Here is a 17,250-nt window from a genome sequence, read left to right on the forward strand (position 1 = left end):
TCTGTCTGTCTGTCTGTCTGACACCAATTACCAACGAGCTTTTGCTGCGTTTCTCTCTGAATTGAAGCTCGGATTGGAAGTGATCATACAGAACTTCCATGTTTTAGAAGAGCTCGGCACGGAAGCTGCTGAACTTGACATTAAAGGAGAATTCCATACCAAAAGGCTTTCTTACCTTTCTTTGTAGTTGCTACGTCCCCACCAACGAGGTCCAGGTATTACTTTGTGCAAAAGCTCCTTATTGGCTATTTCCCCTACCATAAGCCCTCAATGAATTGCATTGGATTGAATGGGGCTATGGGGTGTTGTGCTAATTAGCTTATTTCCATCGCTCAAAATTATTATTTGTTTGTATATATCCTCTCTTCATAATGTAAATAATATCCCAAGCGGCACACTTTACATTGTGGCGGCGCGACTCATGTTGCTGCGGCTCGTGCAGCACATCGAAATTTCGTTTTTCTGCTGTTCACAGTTGTAAAAATGACAAATAAACCTATCTATCTTACTACTTATTTCGATGGAAATAAGCAAATTAGCACAACACCCCATAGCCCCATTCAATTCCCATTCAATTCAATGCAATTCATTGAGGGCTTATGGTAGCCAATAAGGAGTTTTTGCACAAAAAAAACACCTTGACCTCTTTGGTGCGGACATAACAACTACAAAGAAAGGTAAGAAAGATAAAAAAGCATTCTAGCATGGAATTCTCCTTTAAACGTGGCGCCCAGGGCTGTCCAAACCCCCAACATGATCACCTATTTAATTTGGCCCGCCGACCGCCCGTCTCTAAACATATTGTTCTGGGAGCCTCCCTATAGAAGCAACGATCTGAGTTAAAAAATGTTCGCTTTAAACAATATATATTATATTCAAATATCTGCACGAAAATGTCAGATCTACGAGCTCATAGCACTCATTAGTAATTCAGGTAGATTTTGTTTGGGCTTCAGTGACTCTGAATAACTTGTAAACAAAAAGGCCTCAACAACAAATGTATATCTTATGTTAATGTGCACAGTAGCCAATTATTAGCCAATGCTGTTAAAAAAAAAAATATATATATATATATATATAATAAAATAAAAGACAGCGTTTGTGGTTCTTTAAAGGTTCTGTACTGGTTGCATTGCCGTGCTTCTGTTTGGGTCTTTGAGATACGAAGGGACTAAAGAAGTGAGGCTGTGTTTGTGGCTGTTTCTTCGATAGAACTATGCTGTGGCTCTATCACACATGTCTGTCTGTCTGTCTGTCTGTCTGTCTGTCTGTCTGTCCTGTCCACTGTGTGTGATAGACCCATTCTGTGGTTGTATCAGGCGTCTTGTCTCCTCCACTGTCCAAATGCTTACATGTCTCCGCTAGATTAACATATGTGTTTTGTCCTTTTTTTTTATCATTTTCATTTTCTGGTTTTCGTTTTTCGCCCACTATTTCTTCTTTTCCTCGATATTATTTCTAACCATCTTAGAGGCCTTAAAATTATAGTCGTCCCCCCCCACCCCCCCTCGATGCGGTCAGATGAGTGGTCGATGGGAAAAACAAATATTTTGTTTTTTTGGGGGAGGTGAACTATGCCTTTAAACCTGACGTTATCTCATTAGATGTTCCTGCTAATTGGTGAACAGGAGATTAATTAATTGTAATCTCTTCATCTCTCTTCATATGTCCCGCTGTAGGGTTGTCACCAGTCTTACATCATCGCCTAAACGCTAATATCTGAGACAATGGCATGTATCTGGTCATAATCGTCATAACTTTTTTCCATGTTGAAAAATGTTCATACATGAAAATAAATAAATAGCAGATCTAGAAGCGCACACAGGCTTGTAGATCAGCTATTTCCACTTTTTGTTTTTCTTAGTATACAATTTAATTCATAGTCATTATTTCATGGCATATTTCATTACAGCCTAAAAGGCAAAACATACATACAATTTCTATTCATATTAAATGTTCCATTTAAAAAAAAACACAACTCAATCGTTAATTGCAAAATTATTTGCATGACAATTGATCGTCGACTAAAATGTATATTAGTGACAGCCCTAGTCTGTGTCCTACCTTCTGATCCTAGTCCTGCCTCAATCCTACCTTCTGTATCTGAACCGTTCTATGAACAACGCACTACAGGCTGTCGTTAAAAACACCTGTATCTGAACCGTTCTATAAACAAAACGACGCACTACAGGCTGTCGTTAAAAACACCTGTATCTGAACCATTATATAAACACAACGACGCACTGCAGGCTGTCGTTAAAAACACCTGTACCTGAACCATTATATAAACAGTAAACACAATGACACACTGCAGGCGGTATCTGAACCGTTCTATAAACACAACGACGCACTGCAGGCTGTCGTTAAAAACACCTGTACCTGAACCATTATATAAACAATGATGCACTGCAGCCGGTATCTGAACCGTTCTATAAACACAACGACGCACTGCAGGCGGTATCTGAACCGTTCTATAAACACAACGACACACTGCAGGCTGTATCTGAACCGTTCTATAAACATGACGCACTGCAGCCGGTATCTGAACCGTTCTATAAGCACAACGACACACTGCAGCCGGTATCTGAACCGTTCTATAAGCACAACGACACACTGCAGGCGGTATCTGAACCGTTCTATAAACACAACGACACACTGCAGGCTGTATCTGAACCGTTCTATAAACAATGATGCACTGCAGCCGGTATCTGAACCGTTCTATAAACAATGACGCACTGCAGGCTGTATCTGAACCGTTCTATAAACAATGATGCACTGCAGCCGGTATCTGAGCCGTTCTATAAACACAACGACACACTGCAGCCGGTATCTGAACCGTTCTATAAACACAATGACGCACTGCAGGCGGTATCTGAACTGTTCTATAAACACAACGGCACACTGCAGGCTGTCGTTAAAAACACCTGTACCTGAACCATTATATAAACAGTAAACACAATGACGCACTGCAGCCGGTATCTGAACCGTTCTATAAACACAACGACACACTGCAGGCTGTCGTTAAAAACACCTGTATCTGAACCATTATATAAACACAACGACGCACTGCAGGCGGTATCTGAACCGTTCTATAAACACAACGACACACTGCAGCCGGTATCTGAACCGTTCTATAAACACAACGACGCACTGCAGGCTGTCATTAAAAACACCTTTATCTGTATCTGAACCATTGTATATAAACACAACGACACACTGCAGTGTCAGAAAAGTACTGTATTTGAGGCCCCTATAGTAAAAGATACTGGTTCTGTTCAGAATATATTGTCTCCCGTCTTTCCTCAAAATAATATAAAATGCTCGATGAGAACACGATCAATGAGGTGCTCGTTATCAATACACATTAACGAGCTCCATCCCCAGTCCACCTGGCCTTTCAGATGTCAACCTTTCTAGTATTTCTTTCATATATTTTTTTTGTTATCCGCCTCCCTCCACTCCTCCATCCATCTCTCGGTTCCTGGTTTTCCCTCCACTCCTCTCCATCCATCTCTCGGTTCCTCCCCTCATTCTTCCTGGTTTTCCTTCCGCAGACGGCAGCAGTGACCTCTGACCTCTGGCCTGTCCTCCCTTCCTCCTCATATTTATTCACAGAAATACATCCTCCTCTGTGTGTGTGTGTGTGTGTGTGTGTGTGTGTGTGTGTGTGAGAGAGTGATGTATTTGACCAGACGCCACCTTCCTTCATCTTGGCTCCTTTCCTTTCCTTTTCTTGTAGTGTGTGTGTGTGTGTGTGTGTGTGTGTGTGTGTGTGTGTGTGTGTGTGTGTGTGTGTGTGTGTGTGTGTGTGTGTGTGTGTGTGTGTGTGTGTGTGTGTGTGTGTGTCTGAGCAGAGGGTGTCTCTTCCGCTCTCCTCATCCCTCCTCTCCTCCTCCTCAACTCCTGGACCTCAATGACCAGACAAAAAAAAGAAAAAAATATATATACCCTATTTCAGTCGGTCTGCCCTGATGTAGCCTACCGGTCAATGTATAATATTTATATAAACATCTCAGCTGCTGTTATGAGGTGAAAACGTATCGATCGCTTCGGTGGGTCAATACAGAGAACGCGGGGAAGTTTGAATCGGTTGAATTCCCCACGAACGCCGAGGACGTTTACGGACGTGTTGTGAAAACTGTGAGCGCTCCCAGAGAAAGACGCCTCGCTTCCATCTCGACGCTCTCTCTCTCTCCTCCTGCACCGCAGTACCACGCCTCGCCACCAGGGGGAGACTCCTCCTCCTCCTCCTCCTCCTCCTCCTTCTTCTTCTTCAAGCAAGCAGAACAACAACATAATGGACTGTCTCTCGTGTTCGGTCACAAAAAGGGTTACATTTTTTAACCCCATGACGTCCCGGTTCGGGGGTGTTTGTTTTGTCTTAACCCCTTCCTCCTCCTCCTCCTCACCTTGCTTACACTCAGTGGTGCAAACAAAAGGTACTCACACTTTGCAGTAGTGTGAGTACAAGTATCGATACTGTGATGTAGAAATATTCCGTCCAAAATTCAAAATGTACTTGAGTAAAAAAGTACAAAAAGTATTGCCTTCAAAATGCACTTAAAGTACTAAGAAATCAAGTAAAAAATACTCGCTCTGCAGAATGTCCCGTTTCAAGTATTCAAGTGTATAATAATATTTTAAAAATGGAAGAAGAAATCGGGGAAAAATAACACTCCAGTCCCTCCAAGTACTCCAAGTACAAATACCTCAAATTGGTACTTGAAGTTGCAATAAGCAATATTCTTTTCAGTATTTCTCAATGTCAATCACTACTTCTAGGAAAATCTTTGAATGCAGATTGTGGCCCCTAGATGTTTCACAGAGAGAAAACATGTTTTGGGAGTGTTTTATCCATCGAACCCCATTGTGAACCCGGATATGTTGAGAACACCAAGGTTTTATGTTAGAAATGTTGAGTATGGGTCCCCAGCATGTAGAAATGTTGAGTATGGGTCCCCAGCATGTAGAAATGTTGAGTATGGGTCCCCAGCATGTAGAAATGTTGAGTATGGGTCCCCAGCATGTAGAAATGTTGAGTACGGGTCCCCAGCATGTAGAAATGTTGTGTATGGGTCCCCAGCATGTAGAAATGTTGAGTATGGGTCCCCAGCATGTAGAAATGTTGAGTATGGGTCCCCAGCATGTAGAAATGTTGAGTACGGGTCCCCAGCATGTAGAAATGTTGTGTATGGGTCCCCAGCATGTAGAAATGTTGAATATGGGTCCCCAGCATGTAGAAATGTTGAGTATGGGTCCCCAGCATGGAGAAATGTTGAATATGGGTCCCCAGCATGTAGAAATGTTGATTATGGGTCCCCAGCATGTAGAAATGTTGTGTATGGGTCCCCAGCATGTAGAAATGTTGAGTATGGGTCCCCAGCATGTATAAATGTTGTGTATGGGTCCCCAGCATGTAGAAACCGCCGGATGCTAACTTGCATATGTTGAGCACTTTTCACAATTGTCATAATATCCATGACCGTAATCAACCTATAGATGGCAAAACAATTATAAATCATGCTTTATGTAGCATGTGACGTGTCATGTGACGTGTCAAACTAGGGGGTCCATTCCAGGCATTTGTTTTAAAACGGCCGTAGCCACTTGCCCAAATGTGCTGAAACCTCATCACATTTGTGAAGGAGTGGGGGTTTTTTTTTTAATGGATTCAGCATCATGAAAACCCCCTAGTTTGACACGTCACATGACATGTCACATGGCACGTCACATGACATGGCACATGCTACTTAAAGCGTGATGAAACTTTGATTTTGTTTTTCTTATAGGTTGTTGATGGTATGGTCAGATATTTATGCCAAATATGAAAATTGCCCAACATATGCAAGTTAGCATCCGGCAGTTTCTAAATGCTATGGAACCCATGCTCAACCTTTATAAATGCTAGGGCACCCATGCTCAACATTTATACATGCTAGGGAACCCAAACTCAACATTTAGAAATGCTAGGGAACCCATGCTCAACATTTAGAAATGCTAGGGAACCCATGCTCAACATTTAGAAATGCTAGGGAACCCATGCTCAACATTTATAAATGCTAGGGAACCCATGCTCAACATTTATAAATGCTAGGGAACCCATGCTCAACATATATAAATGCTAGGGAACCCATGCTCAACATTTATACATGCTAGGGAACCCATGCTCAACGTTTATAAATGCTAGGGAACCCATGCTCAACATTTATACATGCTAGGGAACCCAAACTCAACATTTATAAATGCTAGGGAACCCATGCTCAACATTTATACATGCTAGGGAACCCATACTTAACATTTATAAATGCTAGTGAACCCATACCCAACATTTATAAATGCTAGTGAACCCATACCCAACATTTATACATGCTAGTGAACCCATACCCAACATTTATACATGCTAGTGAACCCATACCCAACATCTATACATGCTAGTGAACCCATACCCAACATTTATACATGCTAGTGAACCCATACCCAACATTTATAAATGCTAGTGAACCCATACCCAACATTTATAAATGCTAGTGAACCCATACCCAACATTTATACATGCTAGTGAACCCATGCTCAACATTTATACATGCTAGTGAACCCATGCTCAACGTTTATAACATAAAACCTTGGTGTACTCAACATGTCCGGGTTCACATTCTGGCAAGTGGACTAATTGCTGGCTGTCTGAATACCGAAAAAAAAGTAATTCAAATTTCGACATTATTGCTTATTGCTACTTTAAGTAGCATCTACTTAGCTACGTTCCGCCAGCTGCAGTGTTAGCCTGTAGCGTTAGCGTTGACACCCTTGACCTTTACGCCACCGCTGCAGCGTTAGCTTGTAGCGTTAGCATTAGCGTTGACCCCCTTGACACTTACGCCACCTCAGCAGCTGCAGCGTTAGCGTTTAGCGTTGACCCCTTGACATTTACGCCACCTCAGCAGCGTTAGCCTGTAGCGTTAGCGTTTAGAGTTGACCCCCCCCCTTGACCTTTACGCCACCGCAGCAGCTGCAGCGTGAGCGTGACGTCGGCGGGCGACGAGAACCTGACGGCGGAGGAGAAGGAGGAGCGCGAGCGCGGGCGGCGCCACGCCAACAACACGCGGGAGCGCGTGCGCTGTGCGCGACATCAACGAGGCGTTCCGGGAGCTGGGCCGCATGGTGCAGGCCCACATGCAGAGCGACAAGGCCCAGACCAAGCTCATCATCCTCCAGCAGGCCGTGCAGGTCATCCTGGGGCTGGAGCAGCAGGTCCGAGGTAAGGTCCACTGACCTCTCAGAGTATAGGTTGGCAGAGACATCACCGAGAGAGGAAAACGCTGACGCATAACGGGACATGGTGGCCGAAAGTAGGTACTGCAGCCTGGGCCATGCGTGAGCGTACACGAGCCAATACACAGCACGGTGCTGCTCGAACATATATTACATTTTTTGAGTGGTGCAACCACTCAAAAACCAGCAATGTCCGTGTCCGCCTGTGTCTGTGACGGTAATGAGCACGAGAATGAGTACCAGTAGGGGCGCTGTTGTGCCAGAAACAGAGAGAGAGAGTGCTGCAGTTGCCTGCTAATGAGAGAGAGAGGGAGAGAGAGGGGCTTCTTTTTTTTGTTGCTTTTCTGCCTTTATTGATAGTATCAAGTGAAGACTGACAGGAAAGAGGGAGAGACATGCAGCAAAGGTTCGTCATGAACGGGACTCGAACACGCCAGAGCCGATATCTGGCATGCGCCTGGACCGATTGGCCAGCGTAGACGTAGACACGCCCCTTTCCGGCTCTGGAGCGTATGTGCTCAAGGGAGGGCAAAACTTTCCCGAGATTCCTTGGGAAGCCCCACCCCTCCCCCCCGCGGAAGCATGAGCGTTATGAATGAATTAATGAATAGTTTATTTCGGTACTTACATTTTTACATTTTTAAAGACAGTTGTGTTATAAGGTCAAGTTTAGCACCGAAAAGGTGTAGGCTGAAGCCAAAGCTTATTATGCCTACCCTTTTTAAGAGTAACATTAGTTACTGACAAAACATTAATTTTTTTTTAATAATAATAAAAAGAAACAGCAGAAGCAGAGAAGAGAACAAAACTTATTTTTTTCCTTTTCTTCTTTTTTTCCCCGTTGGAGGAGGTCGTAAGGATTGGTTTTCCCCGTGGGAGGATTGGCTCATGAGGAGGGTGAGAGTGTAGCAGAGTGGCCTAAAAAAGGCTTAATATATTTTGGCTTAGTGGGTAAGACGTTGGCTTTCCACTCATTGGCGTTTCACATCAGAAAGAACTAAACATAATAATAATAATAATCCAGCGACCGACCGACCGACCTGACGGTCATGTCCTGTCATCACCTGCACTAATGAGAAGGAATGAGGAGGATGATGGTGATGATGAGAGGGAAGGAGGAAGGATATCCCTGCTCTTCTTCTGCCAAACTTCATGTCTCTCCATCTGTCCTGTCCTGTTCTCACACCTTCCTGTTCTCACACCTTCCTGTTCTTTTTCACCTCCCTGTTCTCAGCTTCCTGTTCTCTCTGCCCTTGTCCTCGCCTGTTGTCTTCCAGAACGGACACATTGCTGTTAATTAATTAATTGTTCATTGTTTAATTTCCAATCACAGAAAAGCAGACGGAATGATTACGTTGTTCTCCTTGTCATCGCCGCACACTAAACGTTCGTTGCTTCCTGTTCTTCAGAGCGTAATCTGAACCCCAAGGCCGCCTGTCTGAAGAGACGAGAGGAGGAGAAGGTGTCCGGCGTTGACCCCCAGATGACCCTGGGGGGCGGGCACCCCGGGATGGGCGGAGACGGACACAACGTGAGCCATATGTAACACCCAGGTACGTCAAATACCCCCCTGTCAATCAAATGTCCCCCTGTCAGTCAAATACCTCCCTGTCAATCAAATACCTCCCTGTCAGTCAAATACCCCCCTGTCAATCAAATACCTACTTGTCAATCAAATACCTCTCTGTCAATCAAATACCGTCCTGTCAATCAAATCCTGTCAATCAAATACCTCCCTGTCAATCAAATACCTCCCTGTCAATCAAATACCTCCCTGTCAATCAAATACCTCCCTGTCAATCAAATACCTCCCTGTCAATCAAATGCCTCCCTGTCAATCAAATGCCTCCCTGTCAATCAAATAACTCCCTGTCAATCAAATACCCAGCTGCCAATCAAATACCTTCATGTCAATCAAATACCTTCCTGTCAGTCAAATAACTCCCTGTCAATCAAATACCCAGCTGCCAATCAAATACCTTCATGTCAATCAAATACCTCCCTGTCAGTCAAATACCTCCCTGTCAGTCAAACAGTATGTAACACCCAGTCCGGTGCAGAGATAAATAAAAGCCTGCTGGTGGCCTGGTTCATTTTAAACGCCCGCCTACTATGTATAAATATACGGTATAGAGCGTCGCAGTCCCGCCCCCTTTCATGACGACGAGCGGCACAGAACAGAATACATTCTCCCCCATAGCCGATTCATTTTCCCCCATAAACGATTAATATCCCCCCATAGACGATCCATTTTCCCCCATAGACGATTCATTTTCCCCCATAGACTTTTCATTCTCCCCCTTACACGATTCATTTTCCCCCATAGATGATTCATTTTCCCCATAGGCTATTCATTTTCCCCCATAGACGATTCATTGTCCCCCCCATAGACGATTCATTTCCCCCCATAGACGATTCATTTCCCCCCATAGACTATTCATTTTCCCCCATAGACGATTCATTTTCACCCATAAACGATTCAATTTTTCCCCCATAGACGATTCATTGTCCCCCATAGACGATTAATTTCCCCCCATAGACGATTCATTCTCCCCCATAGACAATACATTTTACCCCATAGACGATTCATTGTCCCCCATAGACGATTAATTTCCCCCCATAGACGATTCATTCTCCCCCATAGACAATACATTTTACCCCATAGACGAAAGTATTTATTTAAAGACGATTTACATGCCCCATAGACACAATGTTATGAGAGGTTATTTAAAAAGTACATGCCCCATAGACACAATGTTATGAGTGGTTATTTAAAAACTACCCCATAGACAATGTTATGCTGCGCCTCAGTAAGATGGCCGCCACGTAGCAACGTCTCTCTAGTCTACATTGTCCAGATGGCGGGTCTATAGAGACATGTAGCTCTGGTCCATAGCCTTCTACGGTTCTGCCCTGCGCAGTAAGGCTATGGGACTTTCCGTTTTAAATCTCAGATCCAAATCAGACCAGCCCCTCCTCTTTGGCGTAAATAAAAACGTTTTTGCTACTCACCAAAACAAAGGCGGGTTGTGTCATTAGAAAGCCTACTTTCCTTAGTGGACGCACTCTGAGCCCCCCCCACCCCCCCCCCCACCACACGTATAAACGGTACTTTTTGGCCAGAAAGGGATTTTCTTTCACCGGAGGAAAAATATTCTCTATGAGGCAGTTATCTGGGCAATATCAGTAGAGGGCGCAGCGGAGTAACTAAAAATATTTCTTTTCCAGTGGAAACAAAATCCCCTTTTGGCCAAAAAGTACAGTTTATACGTGTGGTGGGGGGGGGCTCAGAGTGCGTCCACTAAGGAAAGTAGGCTTTCTAATGACACAACCCGCCTTTGTTTTGGTGAGTAGCGAAAACGTTCTTTTTATTTACGCCAAAGAGTAGAGGCTGGTCTGCATTCATGCGAGCGGCGGAAGTTGAGAGTAACATAGCTCTAAATGAAACGCATTAGAGCTATGGACCAGAGCTAACAGACATCTAGCTTTCTTATATCTATGACTGACCGAACATTATTACGTCTAACGTGTATTTTTTTTCTCTTCTTCTTTCTCTTGCAGTTCCTGTTGATTGTACAGTACAGTACAGTACAGTACAGTACAGTACAGTACAGTACAGTACAGTACAGTACAGCCCTACACGAAGACGTGGCCTTATTCTCTTACCATGCATCTCAGTGTGTTTCACACGCATACACGCACGCACGCACATGCATGTGCACACACGCACAACCACACACACACACAAACACACACACACACACACACACACACACACACACAGCCAGTGGCCACATTCCTGACCATGAGGACGGATTCAACAGTAAAACACACACAACATTGACAACATATGACAACTGTTTGATGACCCTTGACCCCTCTAGCAGCCACACCTTGGACTCTTGTTTGATGACCCTTGACCTTAGCGACACCTCGGACTCTGGAAGAGACGCTCTGTTTCTTCGAGGTGTGGACAACGGAAGTCCCGCCACTTCCTGTCTAAAATGGTCATGTTTTTTTTGTAAGACGTTTAACAACAACAACAACAAAAGAAGAAGAAGTTGCTCCACGATGTCGGGAGCAAAACTTTGTTTGGATCAAATAGTATTTTTGGATCAATCGCTCATGTGAGCAAAGAAAAAAAAGAGAATAAATGATCATATCGGTGTCCTAGGATGGATATTTGGCATTCCCATCCGAACACGGAGGTCTTACTTTTCACGATAACAAAAAGGACACCAGATTATTATTATTATTATTATTATTCTTCATCTTCTGTTTGAGGAGTATGTGTTTATAGGCCTACTGTATAGCACTAAATGCTATGTTTATAGGCCTACTGTATAGCACTAAGCGCTTGGCTAGGATGAACGTGGCCATGGTTGGTTTATCAACGTCCCTGTTTATTATTTTGTAAGAACTGATGACTGAAATAACGGAGGTGGATCTGGACAAATCCAGGCCATGCTAGCACTAGCAGCATTAGCACACACACACACACACACACACACGGATTTAACAGATCTACAGTGCACGCGAGTTGTGCGAGCTTGTAGATCCGCTATTTTCGCTGAAGAAATTCAGTTCGGAGCGTAAATACTAGAGGTCCTAGTACAGTACAGAGGCCCTTGCAGGACTCCGCTCAACTTAAACTATGATTGAGGGTTTCGAGTGCTTAAAGAAACTGGACAACTTTTCAGAAGATTTGATTCCTCTTATCTGGTGTTGCTGGTCGTCGTTTTGGCTTAAAGAAAATGATACCGCGGTCTTTTATTTAGGTGTGTGGTGGATGAACCTGCTTCGTTGGGGGTTTTATTTTTGCTTTTGTAAAAAAAAAAAAAAAAATGTTTTAATTTGAATCGGTTGAGCCCCTCGGGCGGCCATCTTTTTTTTATGTCACTGCCACGGCTATGGAAAAACAACCACGTAAAGAACTGCCACAATGGGACATTCTATACACGTTACACACATGTTACACACACACAGACACACACACACACACGAGTACGAGTGACTGCTGCCATGACGACGCAGAATCACCACGCGGTCGGTCGTCTGCATCGCTCGCGGTCATCTCAGCTAAGCGTCCGATACCCGCCCTCAAGTACTCGTACTCGGTACTCGGAACCGGCCACGATTTTTTGACCCGCCAAAAAACAGCCGATCTACAAGCATACATGATGACAACTGACAACAAAGTGTTGCTCTGAGATCCATCTGCATCTATGAGAAAAAAAGGGGGTAAAATAAGTGGTTACTCAACAAAAACGAAGTACTTAAAATGAAGTACTTTATCGGGACAACTGTACTTCTGGGCCCGTTCCCTACTTCCTTCCGTCCTTCCCTACTCCCTTCACAGGTGTTTACCGACCACCTAACCGCTGGGGTCTCCACACGTCCTTCAGTGGGTTCCAAGAGACTGTGTGTACGTACGGAAATGTGGCGCAAATATTTGAATATATATATACTTTCAGAATGCGAATGTTCTTTGCTTCTGGAAGGTCCCAACATATTTTCAGATGGGGGGGGTCGGCGGCCAATTACATATTCATTTTTGGGGTCCTTGACATGAAATATTGAGCACACACACCGATATAGAAACATGAGGTATTTCAGAAAACTGTCAGGATTTAGAAGATTTTTCTTTTGGGGGTTTTTTTCGACGTCAGGCCAACATGTGTTAATCAGCCGTACCAATCGGTAACACCTGTGAAGGAAGTAGGGGGAGGGGCCAGGAAGTGGGAGGGGTTATCGAAACGACACCGCCGCTGTGTCCACGCCAGCGTGTCACCGTTCACACACACACACACACACACACATACACACACACACACACACACACACAAGGCGAAGGAGTATTGAAAAGAGACGGTCTTTGTGTTTTAGTTAACGGCGTTTAGCTGACAGCGAGATGATGAGGTTTGATATTTCAAAGGGATCATCGATGGATGCGTTCGTTATCGTTATCGACCGCCACCTTGTTTGTGGCGAGCTCGCCCGATTGGCCGATCGGCCGGGGGCGACTTTGTGTTTCGCCGTCGCCGTCGGAAAAAGAGCGTTTGGGTTTGTTTGTCCTCTTCGAACAATTTGCAAAAAAAAAGAAAAAAAAAAAAACTTTTATTTGTTCGTTTGTTTGTTTTTGTGAGCATCCTTCTTTTTTTTGTAGAATTGATTGATTGATTTTGTCAGTTATTGTTTGTTTTTTATTTTTTACTCTGTAACATAGCTGTATGAGTTTTTACTTTTTTTGGAATGCTTTTTATTGTTTTCCTTTTCGTTTGTTTACATTGTTGAAATGTAACGGCCCCGAGTCCCCGTCGCTCACTCTCTGCGCGACCTCAACCACCAAAACGGCGGTTATCGATAATATCGCTGTTTCTTTTCTCTTCGGTTGTGGTGTGTGCCAGTGGCCGTACGGACTGGCACACACGCCAGCGTGCGTAGAGTCTGCCACACACCAGCGGGCGTAGAGCCTGGCACACGCCAGCGGGCTTTAACCCATTCTGACCTGAGATCAGATTCATACGAGGTTTCCACTGGACACACACTGGTCTGATTATAACCCATTCTGACCTGAGATCAGATTCTAAAAAAAATGTCAGTCGTTTTTCGTTTTTTTCAAAAATAGCAGACCTACAAGCTCGTATCGCGCCACTCGGTGGCGCGATATGAGCTTGTAGATCTGCTATTTTTCAATAGCTAAAGCATAACATGATGCCGACACCAAAATGGGTGCCCGGTCAGAATGGGTTAATGCGACGTCGAGGTCTGGATGCCAGGTGGAACAAAAGTGAGGCGTGTCTCTTCATTTGGTGAAGAACGCGAGGAGGAGGAGGAGGCGGAGCTCGGATAGCATTACTTAAATGATGCCAACGTGTTGTGCCACCAGGAGGTGGTGCTGTTGTGCCCGGAGGGAGGAGGGAGGAGGCGCTCACACATAGCATCACTGAATGATGCCAGGAGGTGGTGCTGTTGTGCCCGGAGGGAGGAGGGAGGAGGCGCTCACACATAGCATCACTGAATGATGCCAGGAGGTGGTGCTGTTGTGCCCGGAGGGAGGAGGGAGGAGGCGCTCACACATAGCATCACTGAATGACGCCAACGTTATCTGGCTAACGACGTCACGCCATCGTTTGTTATAAATATTTGGCCATTTTTGTTTAAATAACTTTGTTTTTACGAAACACTGCGGGCCAACTACATACGTAACATCAGAATAATCTGGTGTTTATAAGACTTAATAACCCCCCCCCCCCTCCCCCTGCCCACCCCTACCCTGACATGACTTAATACCCCCTGCCCCAACCCCCCCCCCCCCCCCCCATTGCAAAATGTCTAGTCCATGATGAAATTGTTGATTTATTGTGAATAAGTTCTGCACAATCTTACAAACATTACTTATGAGAAAAAAAACACACACACACAAAAAAACAACAATGTTTCATTAGGACAAGAAATATGAATCAAAATAATGAATCAAGAAGAAAGAAGAAGAAGAAGAAGAAAACAAAGGGTGGCCTTTCTAGTCATTTTCCTGACTTTTTGGGGGAGTTTTGATAAAGTGGTTTAAACATTTAAACACTCACCAGTGCCTGAAAAAGATCCCTTCTTCTCTGCTTCGCGGTGTATCGATCACCATGTCGTTGTTGTTACAACCGCATTTTTGGAGGAATTTATAAATAGGTTTTTTTTTTTATATATATATATATAAAAAATATAACAATACAGATGTATAAAAACAAAAGTAAAAAAAAAAGAAAAAAAAAAGATTTACATTCATGGGGTAACCTTTTATTCGACAATGTCTCAGCATCACTCTGTCTCTGAACCGACTGACCGGTGGCGTTGCGTCGGATTCATTGACCACAGGGAAAAACCTAGCGTCCGTATTCTAGCTGGGGGGGGGGGGAGGCGGGGCGGGGCTACGTTGCTGCCGAAAACACTCGATCTTACGAGCTCACAACGCGTCTAAACGATGCGTTGTGAGCTCGTAAGATCGGCTATTTGCGGCTAACAAGATCGGCATAGAGGGGGAAGTACTAGTGTACCTAGTACCGAGCCGCCCTGGGGTCTTCCCCGGTCAACTTATATATATATATATATATATATATATATAGGTTTTGAATAGGTCACAATGATCCAATCATGACGAATCCTCACGCAATGTTTTTGACCAACCTTACGTGTATGTGACGCTGAAACTCCACTTAAAAAAAAGTAAAAAGAAAAGCCTCTCCTCTGTCGTGTTAAACCAGATCTGTTGTTGTTTTGGAATATAATTTCATCCTTTTCTTTTTTTTGATTGGCATGTTCATTTATTCTACATGTACAGCGGCGCGCTACGGCCTCATCAGTATTATTATTATTGTTGTTATTATTATTATTATTATTATTGTAAGCGGATGCTGATATGTAACAGTACGTTAGTTTAAACTGTAAACTGATGCTAATATGTACCAGTATTTGTTTTACCTTCCATTCTGTCAGTTCATGGTCACATATTTCTCCTCCCGTTGATTTATTTTAAAGGACAACTTTTAGTTATTTTTTTTCAACCAAGGTTTTTAGGTTGTTATTAGAGGAAGTAAAGGACGAGTGTTCTTTTATTGCATATTTAGCCCCATGTTCGAATGCCCCCCCCCCCCCCACCCACCCTGTAAAAAACAACAAAAATCGCTAAAACGAAGAAAAAAAAGCAGCAAATGAAACGAAATTAACACTCACCTTTTAACTTTGTCTAATAACAACCTAAAATATGAAACTAAAGTTGTCCTTTATTAAAGCCCTATTTGTTATTTTCCTCTGGCTATATTTTATTTGTTTGTGTTTGTTTAATATGTTCCCCTTTCCCCTCCAGAGATTGTGCTCTTGAAAATGAGACGGTGATCGCCGACGCAAAATTACTCTTCCTTTTTATTTTGTTGCATTTAAAGAAACGTTGTCTTCATTATCCATTGAATTTATTTGACAAAACTGGCGTCTTATTTTTTGCCAAGGGGGTTTGTTACTTATGACCCTGCCCCCCCCCCCTCCCCCTCCCCCCCTTGACAACAACATACAACGTAAACTCACTGTCTCACACTTCTATTTGGGGACAGCATCTACATGTAGGATATTGTCCTCAAAGTGCCTCCAGTTTCCTATTTTTTATATATAAAGTAGATATTGAGAACTGTCGTGTATATAACAGTAATGTAGCAATAAATGTGCCATTTTTAATAACAAAATGTACCCCCCTTTTTCCCTCTTGTCTTTTTGAAGCGTGCCAAACTTGCTCGTAGACTTTTCAAAACGTATTGATTTAAAGACCTTATAAGCGTCGTACAAAGCCAACTGGAGTTGTGACAAATCATAACATCAATGTTTGACCGAAAAATTCATTAGAAAGAGTAAAAAAAAACAGCAGGTTACAACACTTTTTTTGTTGTTTTTCTTCTGTGTAATTATTTGTTTGGTCTAAAATATTGTGTTTGTTGTCATGATTTGTCACAACTCGAGTTGGCTTCGTACGACGCTTAAAAGGTCTTTAAATAAATACTTTTTGAAATGTCTATGAGGAAAACGCATTAGGAAGTATTTCCTGGGCCTGACGTCGTCATGAAAGGGGGCCCTCTACTAGAATGTCTGTGATCTCACATACATGCCATGTATTCCAAATCTGTCCTACCCGCACACGGAGCCATGCATAGGGCCTACCTACGGACCTACCTACTGTCCTACCCGCGCATGGTTACCAGACTGTGGGCTGGCTGTAAGATCACAGACATTCTAGGGTTATTAACCCATTCTGACCTGAGATCAGATTCATACGAGGTTTTCCACTGGACACACACTGGTCTGATGAACCCATTCTGACCTGAGATCAGATTCTAAAAATGTCAGTCGCTCTTCGATTTTTCAAAAATAGCAGACCTACAAGCTCGTATCGCGCCACTCGGTGGCGCGATATGAGCTTGTAGATCTGCTATTTTTCAATAGCTA

General features: G+C 43.5%; 1 pseudogene across 1 annotated transcript in view; it reads left to right on the forward strand.

Annotated features, from left to right (window-relative positions):
• The window catches only part of LOC310870666 (transcription factor 12-like), an 84,696-nt pseudogene extending 70,836 nt beyond the window's left edge, over positions 1–13,860 (forward strand). The window contains exons 17-19 of the transcript XR_014571078.1: positions 7,004–7,255; positions 8,679–8,822; positions 10,831–13,860. The product of XR_014571078.1 is annotated as a transcription factor 12-like (transcript). The remainder of the gene's footprint in view (positions 1–7,003; positions 7,256–8,678; positions 8,823–10,830) is intronic.
• Positions 13,861–17,250: the final 3,390 nt, after the last annotated feature.

This window comes from Protomyctophum parallelum (assembly GCF_964188405.1).
Source record: "Protomyctophum parallelum genome assembly, chromosome: 14".
NCBI classification, from domain to species: domain Eukaryota; kingdom Metazoa; phylum Chordata; class Actinopteri; order Myctophiformes; family Myctophidae; genus Protomyctophum; species Protomyctophum parallelum.